The 10,256-nt window shown below is 43.0% G+C and overlaps 1 pseudogene; it reads right to left on the bottom strand.

Moving 5' to 3' along the window:
* Window positions 1-9,615: 9,615 nt before the first annotated feature.
* LOC128048488 (antigen WC1.1-like) overlaps window positions 9,616-10,256 on the bottom strand; it is a 69,432-nt pseudogene continuing 68,791 nt past the window's right edge.

Genomic DNA, 10,256 nt, shown 5'->3' with positions numbered 1-10,256 from the left:
CTCTGACACATAAGGAAATCTCAGTATCTAATCTCATCCAAGATTTGAAGGAGGAAAGCTTTAGGGAGGACACTAACCCAGCTGTGTCCATGTGAACTCCAGGGGTCAGGAGAACAGGCTCAGGAACCAGTCTGCCCCGGCCTGACTCAGAGCTCAGCCACATACCATGTGTGTGACCTTGAACAGGGTCCTTACACTCTCTGTATAGTGGCTTTGTCTGTAAAAGAAGAGTTATACTTGTGTATAGATGACAGAGTTTTGGTTAGAATTAAATGAGTTGGCATTAGTAAGAGATATAACCACCAGTCAACAGTAGTGCATCGTCATGGCAGAGAAGCAATATTAGGGCCCCTCTCTCCATCCCATCCCAGGAATCCCAGGACTCTAGAACAGGAATTCAATTCTGTTACCTGGAGCCTTGACTGGAGCTGTCAGAACTCTCCCAGGAACCACATGCTGTGACGGTGATTGGGGCCAGAGTTGTGAGTCTTCCACACATCGTCCCTTCTTCCTGTACCCCAAAGAGAGGCTCATGAACCTCGACCTTACCAACTGTGAACCTCATGAATTAAGTTGTTTACTTGCTAATTTTACTTTATAAATGAACTTGGTAAAGGTTCTGTGTCTAATTCACCTCCTTATCCCCAATGCCTGTTAATTAAAAATCCTGGGGCTGAGTTTCTTCAGTCATGTCTGACTCTGTGCGACCCCAGAGACAGCAGCCCACCAGGCTCCCCCGTCCCTGGGATTCTCCAGGCAAGAACACTGGAGTGGGTTGCCATTTCCTTCTCCAATGCATGAAAGTGAAAAATGAAAGTGAAGTCGCTCAGTCGTGTCCACACTATTAGCGACCCCATGGACTGCAGCCCACCAGGCTCCTCTGTCCCTGGGATTTTCCAGGCAAGAGTACTGGAGTGGGGTGCCACTGCCTTCTCCAAATTAAAAATCCTAAACGATGTCTATTGTATACCTGAATGAATGAATGTCAGCCAGGTATTTTGCACAAATCATTTCAATCAAAAGAAATCGTTTGAGATATAATCTAACTTGGTGTGAGGACTTAACAGCACAATGCAAGTTGTGTCACTTGTTGTAATGCTATTTCAATATGATTAAATGGCATAAGCTAGGTATGGTTCACTTCTACACTTTTCTGCAATGAATGCAGTCAGTTGCAATACCAGAAACAAGGCTAGCCCCATTCCAAGAGCAGTGCTGAGAGAGCCAGTTCTAAACATGTATAAATGCTGCATCTTTGTATATCCGAAGATAAAGAAGACAGACCTCAGCACACTGACAGGTGAACACCATGAAGCCTCCTGTTCTGATCTTAATCAGATATGGCCATGTGGTCCAGATGTTTATATACTTATCTTTTGGCATATTTTCAGTTCAAACCACACATAACTGTAACAGGAAGAAATTCTGTTATAAAAAATTTTAGTTTAACAGCTTCTGTATTGAATTAGAAGTGCAGAAGTAAAGAGCAGGAAGAATCCTGTTCTTTAACTTAGACTGTTTATTTCATCTTATGGATTGTAAAGCAATACAATACATAGCATTATTATGCCTAAATCACCATGAAAATATGGAGGTTTCAGAGGTTAAGTAATCTGTTTGCTGGGAAAATTAATAATTAAATATCCTTGGTAGAGGGATATTTTCAGGACCAATCAGAGTGACTAATATACAAAATATTTTTGGATTAAAAAATAACTAAAGAACTTTATGGCATCCGGTCCCATCACTTCATGGGAAATAGACAGGGAAACAGTAGAAACAGTGTCAGACTCTATTCTTTTGGGCTCCAAAATCACCGCAGACGGTGACTGCAGCCATGAAATTAAAGGACGCTTACTCCTTGGAAGAAAAGTTATGACCAACCTAGATAGTATACTCAAAAGCAGAGACATTACTTTGCCGACTAAGGTCCGTCTAGTCAAGGCTATGGTTTCTCCTGTGGTCATGTATGGATGTGTGAGTTGAACTGTGAAGAAGGCTGAGCACAGAGGAATTGATGCTTTTGAACTGTGGTGTTGGAGAAGACTCTTGAGAGTCCCTTGGACTGCAAGGAGATCCAACCAGTCCATTCTGAAGGAGATCAGCCCTGGGATTTCTTTGGAAGGAATGATGCTAAAGCTGAAGCTCCAGTACTTTGGCCACCTCATGCAAAGAGTTGATTCACTGGAAAAGACTCTGATGCTGGGAGGGACTGGGGGCAAGAGAAGAAGGGGACGACCAAGGATGAGATGGCTGGATGGCATCACGGACTCGATGGACGTGAGTCTGAGTGAACTCCGGGAAATGGTGATGGACAGGGAGGCCTGGCGTGCTGCGATTCATGGGGTCACAAAGAGTGGGACACGACTGAGCGACTGAACTGAACTGAACTGAACTGAACTGTGCTGACAGTCAGGCTCAGTTTCCCAAATTTGTCTCTTAGCATCTTGACCTTCATCCTTAAACAGCTCTTCTTTCCTCTGAGTTAGTCAGTTCATCATCTTTGATCCTGTTTTTACCTTCCACCAATCCTGTACTAATGAAAAGGCAGCATGTACTGTCTAAGCCCCCTGTTTTTTCTTGATGTCCTGAACAAATTTGATTCCTGGATTTAGTGCTCCACACAGTTAACCTACTTCACATTTGGTTAAGAAATGATTTTGCTGAATTTTTTTTTTCCTCATCTCAAGAAAATGGCTGTTTCAAAACCTATATCCTTGTGAGCACAGCCCTAGGGCTTCCCTCGTGGGACTTGGAAGGGGCTGGTGTAAGGAGAGGCTGTGAAAGTGAAGCTTCATTAGCTTCATGATTAATCCACCTCTGCTCAGAGTTGATGTAATGACCAACTCCAGAGCTATTGAGCTCCTGTGGGTGGTCATTCCTAAGCCTCTTAAACCTAAGATTAGTGCCACTGGGATGGCACTCATAGTTCAAAGGCTGAGTGGTTGCTCAGACTTGAACTCTATGAACTGATGCTCTAATGCACATGGAGCTTTCATGCAGCTGAGTCCAGGCTGCAGAACAGCTTAAGAACACTGGAAACACAGGAAAATGTGTTCCTTCTTTAACATCTAAAAGTCTGTGAATAGATTCTGTTTTCCTTATCATCAAATCCTTTCACATCTGGGCATGCTCTCCAAGGCTCCTACAGGCTGCAGGCATCTGCTGAGGTCCTGCCAAGGCCCAGGGGAGAGAAGCCTGTTCCTGTGTATAAGATCTGTATTTCCACTCTCTGTAAGTTAATAGATGCTCAGTTCAGTTCAGTTCAGTTCAGTCTCTCAGTCATGTCCAACTCGTTGCGACCCCATGAATCACAGCATGCCAGGCCTCCCTGTCCATCACTAACTCCCGGAGTTCACTCAAACTCATGTGCATCAAGTCGGTGATGCCATCCAGCCATCTCATCCTCTGTCATCCCCTTCTCCTCCTGCCCCCAATCCCTCCCAGCATCAGGGTCTTTTCCAATGAGTCAGCTCTTCGCACGAGGTGGCCAAAGTATTGGAGTTTCAACTTCAACATGAGTCCTTCCAATGAACACCCAGGACTGATCTCCTTTAGAATGGACTGGTTGGATCTCCCTGCAGTCCAAGAGACTCTCGAGAGTCTTCTCCAACACCACACTTCAAAAGCATCAATTCTTCGGCGCTCAGCTTTCTTCACAGTCCAACTCTCACATCCATACATGACCACTGGAAAAACCATAGTCTTGACTAATAGATGCTCAGCTAATGTTTATTGAATGACTGAATGGTACTATGCTAGACCTTTTTTTTTTTCATTTTTTTAAATTAAATTTTTCTTTTTATTTTATTTTACTTTACAATACTGTATTGGTTTTGCCATACATTGACATGAATCCACCATGGGTGTATATGCTTTCCCAAACATGAACCCCCTTTCCACCTCCCTCCCCATAACATCTCTCTGGGTCATCCCCGTGCACCAGCCCCAAGCATGCTGTATCCTGCATCGGACATAGACTGGCGATTCGATTCTTACATGATGTATACATGTTTCAATGCCATTCTCCCAAATCATCCCACCCTCTCCCTCTCCCTCTGAGTCCAAAAGTCCGTTATACACATCTGTGTCTTTTTTGCTGTCTTGCATACAGGGTCATCATTGCCATCTTTCTAAATTCCATATATATGTGTCAGTATACTGTATTGGTGTTTTTCTTTCTGGCTTACTTCACTCTGTATAATCGGCTCCAGTTTCATCCATCTCATCAGAACTGATTCACATGTATTCTTTTTAATGGCTGAGTAATACTCCATTGTGTATATGTACCACAGCTTTCTTATCCATTCATCTGCTGATGGACATCTAGGTTGTTTCCATGTCCTGGCTATTATAAACAGTGCTGCAATGAACATTGGGGTACATGTGTCTCTTTCAATTCTGGTTTCCTTGGTATGTATGGCCAGAAGTGGGATTGCTGGGTCATAAGGCAGATCACTTTCTAACACTGCACACAAAAATAAACTCAAAATGGATTAAAGATCTAAATGTAAGACCAGAAACTATAAAACTCCTAGAAGAGAACATAGGCAAAACACTCTCCGACATAAATCACAGCAGGATCCTCTATGATCCACCTCCCAGAATTCTGGAAATAAAAGCAAAAATAAACAAATGGGATCTAATTAAAATTAAAAGTTTCTGCACAACAAAGGAAACTATAAGCAAGGTGAAAAGACAGCCTTCTGAATGGGAGAAAATAATAGCAAATGAAGCAACTGACAAACAACTAATCTCAAAAATATACAAGCAGCTTATGCAGCTCAATTCCAGAAAAATAAACGACCCAATCAAAAAATGGGCCAAAGAACTAAATAGACATTTCTCCAAAGAAGACATATGGATGGCTAACAAACACATGAAAAGATGCTCAACATCACTCATTATTCGAGAAATGCAAATCAAAACCACAATGAGGTACCACTTCACACCAGTCAGAATGGCTGTGATCCAAAAATCTGCAAGCAATAAATGCTGGAGAGGGTGTGGAGAAAAGGGAACCCTCCTACACTGTTGGTGGGAATGCAAACTAGTACAACCACTATGGAGAACAGTGTGGAGATTTCTTTAAAAATTGCAAATAGAACTGCCTTATGCTAGACTTTTAAAAGAAAGTATCTTAAATATAAAGAACTAGTTTTGAGGACATTATTTAGCTAGTTGGTACTTTTTTTTAAAGGCAAATGCTTTCAGCAATTAACAGGGCAAATTTTGATTTTCAACAAGTAGGTGCATATCACCACCAGATACATCACAACAAACGCTGCAAATCTCTATCTCTAAGGATACACAAATCAAACCACAACACAGTCACATGTGGCTTCTTATTAAGTCTTAACCAGAACCAACAGAGGAGACAGGGTATTGGGATGATTTATCATTTGGCAGTTTTTCAATAAAAATCACACAGGACTGTCACAGGATGAAAATTTGCAATTAAAAAAAGTACAGCTGCACCATCTATATGACATAAGGAAGGAGATGAGGTGCAGCAAGAGTTCTTTGGATTAAAATAACAGACAGACTAACTGGTTTTTCACTTTGTGAAAGGAGAGTCCTCTGGGGCTGATTTTGAAGGATTCTGTAGAGACCAGGACAACTCGACTGTTCTGTACAACAGTTAGAACTGTGAACTGACAATTTTGGATAATGATGTGCTTTATTTTTTTTCTCTTTACTTTTTGCAGATCTACTGTAGGTTTTTACATATTTGTTGCCACATGGTTCACATAAAATATCTTATAGACACAGTAGTCTCTATTACACTGATAACAAATTAATTTCAATCACATATAAAAGCTTTACCTTTTGATCCCCTCCCTACACTTTCTGTTTTTGATGTCAGAATTTACCTCTCTTTATATTGTATATCACTAACAAAATATCTTTCTGTATAGTTATTTTAATACTTCCCTGGTGGCTCAGACGGTAAAGCTACTGCTGCTGCTACGTAGCTTCAGTCACGTCCAACTCTGTGAGACCCCATAGATGGCAGCCCACCAGGCTCCCCCGTCCCTGGGATTCTCCAGCCAAGAACACTGGAGTGGGTTGCCATTTCCTTCTCCAATGCATGAGAGTGAAAGTGAAGTCGCTCAGTCATGTCCGACTTCGCGACCCCATGGACTGCAGCCTACCAGGCTCTTCCATCCATGTGATTTTCCAGGCAAGAGTACTGGAGTGGGTTTTCCGTTGCCTTCTCCGAGACGGTAAAGCGTCTGCCTGCAATTCGGGAGACCCGGGTTCAATTCCTGGGTCAGGAAGATCCCCTGGAGAAGGAAATGCAATCCACTCCAGCACTCTTGCCTGAAAAATCCCATGGACGGAGGAGCCTGATAGGCTACAGTCCATGGGGTCACAAAGAGTAGGACACGACTAAGTGATAAACACACTACCATATTCAGTGTATTCTGTATTGTATTACACATTTACATTTACGAGTCTGTTATATAATTTCACTTCTTGCATGTAATAATTAACATCCTTCATTTAGATTGAAGAACTCCCTTCAGCAACCTTGTAAGACAAATCTGTGTTGGTGAACTCCCTCAACTGTTGTTTGTTTGGGAAGGTCTTTTTCTTGTCTTCATTTCTGAAAGACAACCTTCCTGAAAAAAGTATTCTTGGCTGGCAGGTTTACGTTCATCAGTTTGAATATATCATCCCTTCCTCTCCTGGCTTGACAGGTTTCTTCTCAGAAGTCCACTGATATTCTCAAGGGAATTTCTTTTTTGTGAGCATTTGCTCTCACCTTGATGCTTCTAAAATTCTCTCTTTGGCTTGATTATAAACAATGTGTCTTGGAGACGATCATTTTGAGTGAACTCTGAGGGGTGACCTATTAGCTCCATGAACTTGGATGCCTAAGTCTCATCAGATGTGTCACTTATCTGGTATTATTTCTTTAAGTACAACCTCTGTCCCTTTCTCCCTCTCTTCTCCTTCTGGGACTCTAATAATGTGTAGGTTGTTGCTGTGAATGTTATCCCAGAGTTCGCACAGGTTCTTTCACACCTTTTTAGTCTTTTTTCTTCTTTGTCCTCTGGCTGGCTAATTTCAATTTTCTTGTCTTGTGCCTCAAAAATTCTTCTGCTGTTGCTGATGCTATCTGTAACATATTTTATTTTGTTGCATTTCATTCATTGTAATCTTAAGCAACATAATTTCTGCTTGGTTCCTTCTCTTTTATTGCCTCATTGCACAGCTTGAGGGATCTCTTTTTTTGCCTCATTGCACAGTTGCCTGACGAGGATAGAACACAGGCACAGCAGTGAAAGCATCGAATCCTAACCACTAAACCATCAGCAAACTTCTTGTTTGCTTCCGTTTTTATGATTTCAGTCTCTGTACTGAAAAAAAAAAAAACTGAATTTATTCTGCAGAGCACCTCAGAGCCTGGGCACAACTACTCTGTGCTCTGGGACCCGCAAACTGCCAATAGGAGCTGGCATGCTACAACTTCTGACGCCTGTGCACCTAGAGCCTGGGCTCCACAGCAAGAGAAGCCCCCACAGTGAGGCCTGCTGTCCACAAAGAAGAGCAGTGCCCGCCTGCCACAACTAGAGAAAGCCCATGTGTGTCAACAAAGACCCAGGGAAACCAAAAATTGAAAGCAATAATAATAATAAATGATAATTTTTAATCTTATTTTGTTCACATATTCTTTCCCCGGATTTGATTGTTTATCTGCATTTTTTGGAGTTCCCTGAGCTTCTTGGTGAATATACTTTATTTCTTTAATCATATGTCATTTATTTCATCACTTCCCAGTGGTGAGTAGCCATGTGAGCTGCCCTGGGAGAACTCCTGGGCATCTTCTAATCCCCAAGCACAGCCTAGAACTATGAAGACTGCAAGCGTGACTGTCAGTCGGAGCCCTGGACACCATGCAGAGCCATCAGCCAGGGACTGGGTGGGTTCAACTCACAACCAGGCCATCACTCTCAGGTCTTATATTAGCAGCCTCTCCACATGTCCACAATGGAATTGGGGGGGGAAGGGGGTGTTGTGAAATGTAATCTTTACTTGGCCACTCCTACATGACAGCCCTTTCTACCCTGAAGAATCACAGCAGGATCACATTTACTTTTTCAGTAGTAACCAGATTAAAGCAATCTTGAAACAGTTTGAGGAGCCAATTAGTCTGAAATTCTTCCTTTAAGAATTCAACCATATCAGGCCCCTCTATCCACATCTTTGAAACGTAGACAAACGTACCTGATTTCCCCCTCTATCCCTTCTTCTGGATCCCCTTGGCTAGGTCTCCACCTTCTTGCCCTCTTCTCCCACGTGCATTCAGGCTGCGGGTGAGCACTAATTTGCCATCCATCAACTTAGAGAGAGATATGAGTGGATATAACTTACTCGGAAGGATAGATAATTGGGCAGACAAGAAATGGCAACGTTCTGAAGAAACAGTAGGCAGGGATGGAAGGAATCTATTTATAAGGATTTGATAACCAACTAGACATGGGAGAAGAGCAAGGAGGAATATACATCTGCTTGAGGAATAAACAGATCAAGTAACCTAGGGAATGAGAGATGAAAAGGCAGAGGTAGTTACCTAGAGTTAGAGTTTTAATTGGCCCGTGAACACTTAGGCAGGATAAGGAAAGCTGTATGCATTCTCTCCCACCAGCAAATTCCCACTTTGAAACCCACACCCAAGTCTGGTGCCCAAGAACAGGTTAAAAACAGGTGATGTGACATCTCAGGGAAGAACATACAGGAATGTTCAGGACTGAGTTTTTTTCCATGAGTTTGTAAATGAAAATATCTCCTGCCATATCAATAAACAAGAAATGTCACAGCCATCAGTGATTTCTGGTCTCCAGTTGTGAGTGAGGGCTCCCAAAACTGATCCAGGGGATGCTGCCACCCCCCATGGTGATTGCTGAGGAGCTGGGGGATGCAAGAAGCAGCCATCTGCTGCTCCTTAAGGTGAACAGGGAACCAGGGTTGGCCCCAGATAGCTGAGCTGCATGTGGAAGGATTGAATCCTGTGAGTCCAGAGGCTTGCATCTTCCCACACATAGAGCGCTACATTCCTGAACTTGACACCTGATCTTTGATGTTCAGACTCCCTGCTCCCTTTGTTGCAAACTTGTATACAGCCTGACTTCCCCTGCTGACTCTTTGCAGCAGTTTTCTCAGAGCTACTGAGATGCTGTCTCAGGGCTTAGAGTCTTAAGCATTCCCACCAAATCCCACTTATACTTTTCAGTCAACAAAGTCATCTTGCTAGGAAGGAGGGTGTGAATGTGGACCAAGTTTAGATGCTTTTTCTAAGCAAGAGTGACCTGGAGCATCTGTGATCCCGGGCAAATTCATGGCTTCATTAGCCTTTGAAGAAGGTGAGAAAACAGGGCAGTGCACTCATCGTATATTTCCTTTGAGGTAAATGGTGTTTGGGGACCAATCCTCTAAAAGCATGTGACATGGAACGTGGTAATAATTAACAAAGCAAAAAAAAATTTACTTTATTCAGAATATTTCATTTTGAGAAATTTCCATATGACACAATCACAGGTCAGCACTATTCTATTGAGATACAGACAATTAGAATATCTGCGGCATGATCTTGTATTTAATACAACATCATGGAAAAGTCACTGTGGATGTTCCCAGGGCACTTAGTTCAACATCATTGTACGCAGGGTCCCCTTTCTCCCCCTGGATCAGCCAGGGGCTCTCTTCTCCTTCCCCAGGATCAGCTTCCTCTCTAAAGACGTTTAGAGAAGAGCCTGAAAGAGGAAAGAGAGGTACGATTTAGAACAGAGACAAGGGTGCCAGACAGTGAGGAGGAAGCAAGTTAAGCAAGTGGTGATGACAAAGCATCCCTGGGACCCAGGGGTGGGCAGGAGGCTCAGATTATTTCATATCAGTTACAGTGAGGACGGATCCCAGATGTCCTCTCAGATCCAGTCCATTTACTCTCTGGGGCCTCAGTTCATGTGGAAACCCTGCATCAAAGGAGACCTGTGCTCACACAGGAGCTCTGAGAAGACCTGCCTCCAGGCACTGAAGTGCTAGTTATTCAGTTGTGTCTGAATCTTTGCAACCCTATGAACTGTAGCCCGCCAGGCTCCTCTATCCATGGGATTCTCCAGGCAAGAATACTAGAGTGGGTAGCCATTCCCTTCTCCAGGGGGTCTTCCTGATCCAGGGATCAAACCCGGGTCTCCTGCATTGCAGGCAGATTCTTTACCATCTAAGCCACCAGGGAAGCCCATCAAATG

This window comes from Budorcas taxicolor, chromosome 5 (genome assembly GCF_023091745.1).
Source record: "Budorcas taxicolor isolate Tak-1 chromosome 5, Takin1.1, whole genome shotgun sequence".
Taxonomy (NCBI): domain Eukaryota; kingdom Metazoa; phylum Chordata; class Mammalia; order Artiodactyla; family Bovidae; genus Budorcas; species Budorcas taxicolor.
This window is presented reverse-complemented; position numbering and strand designations above follow the sequence as displayed.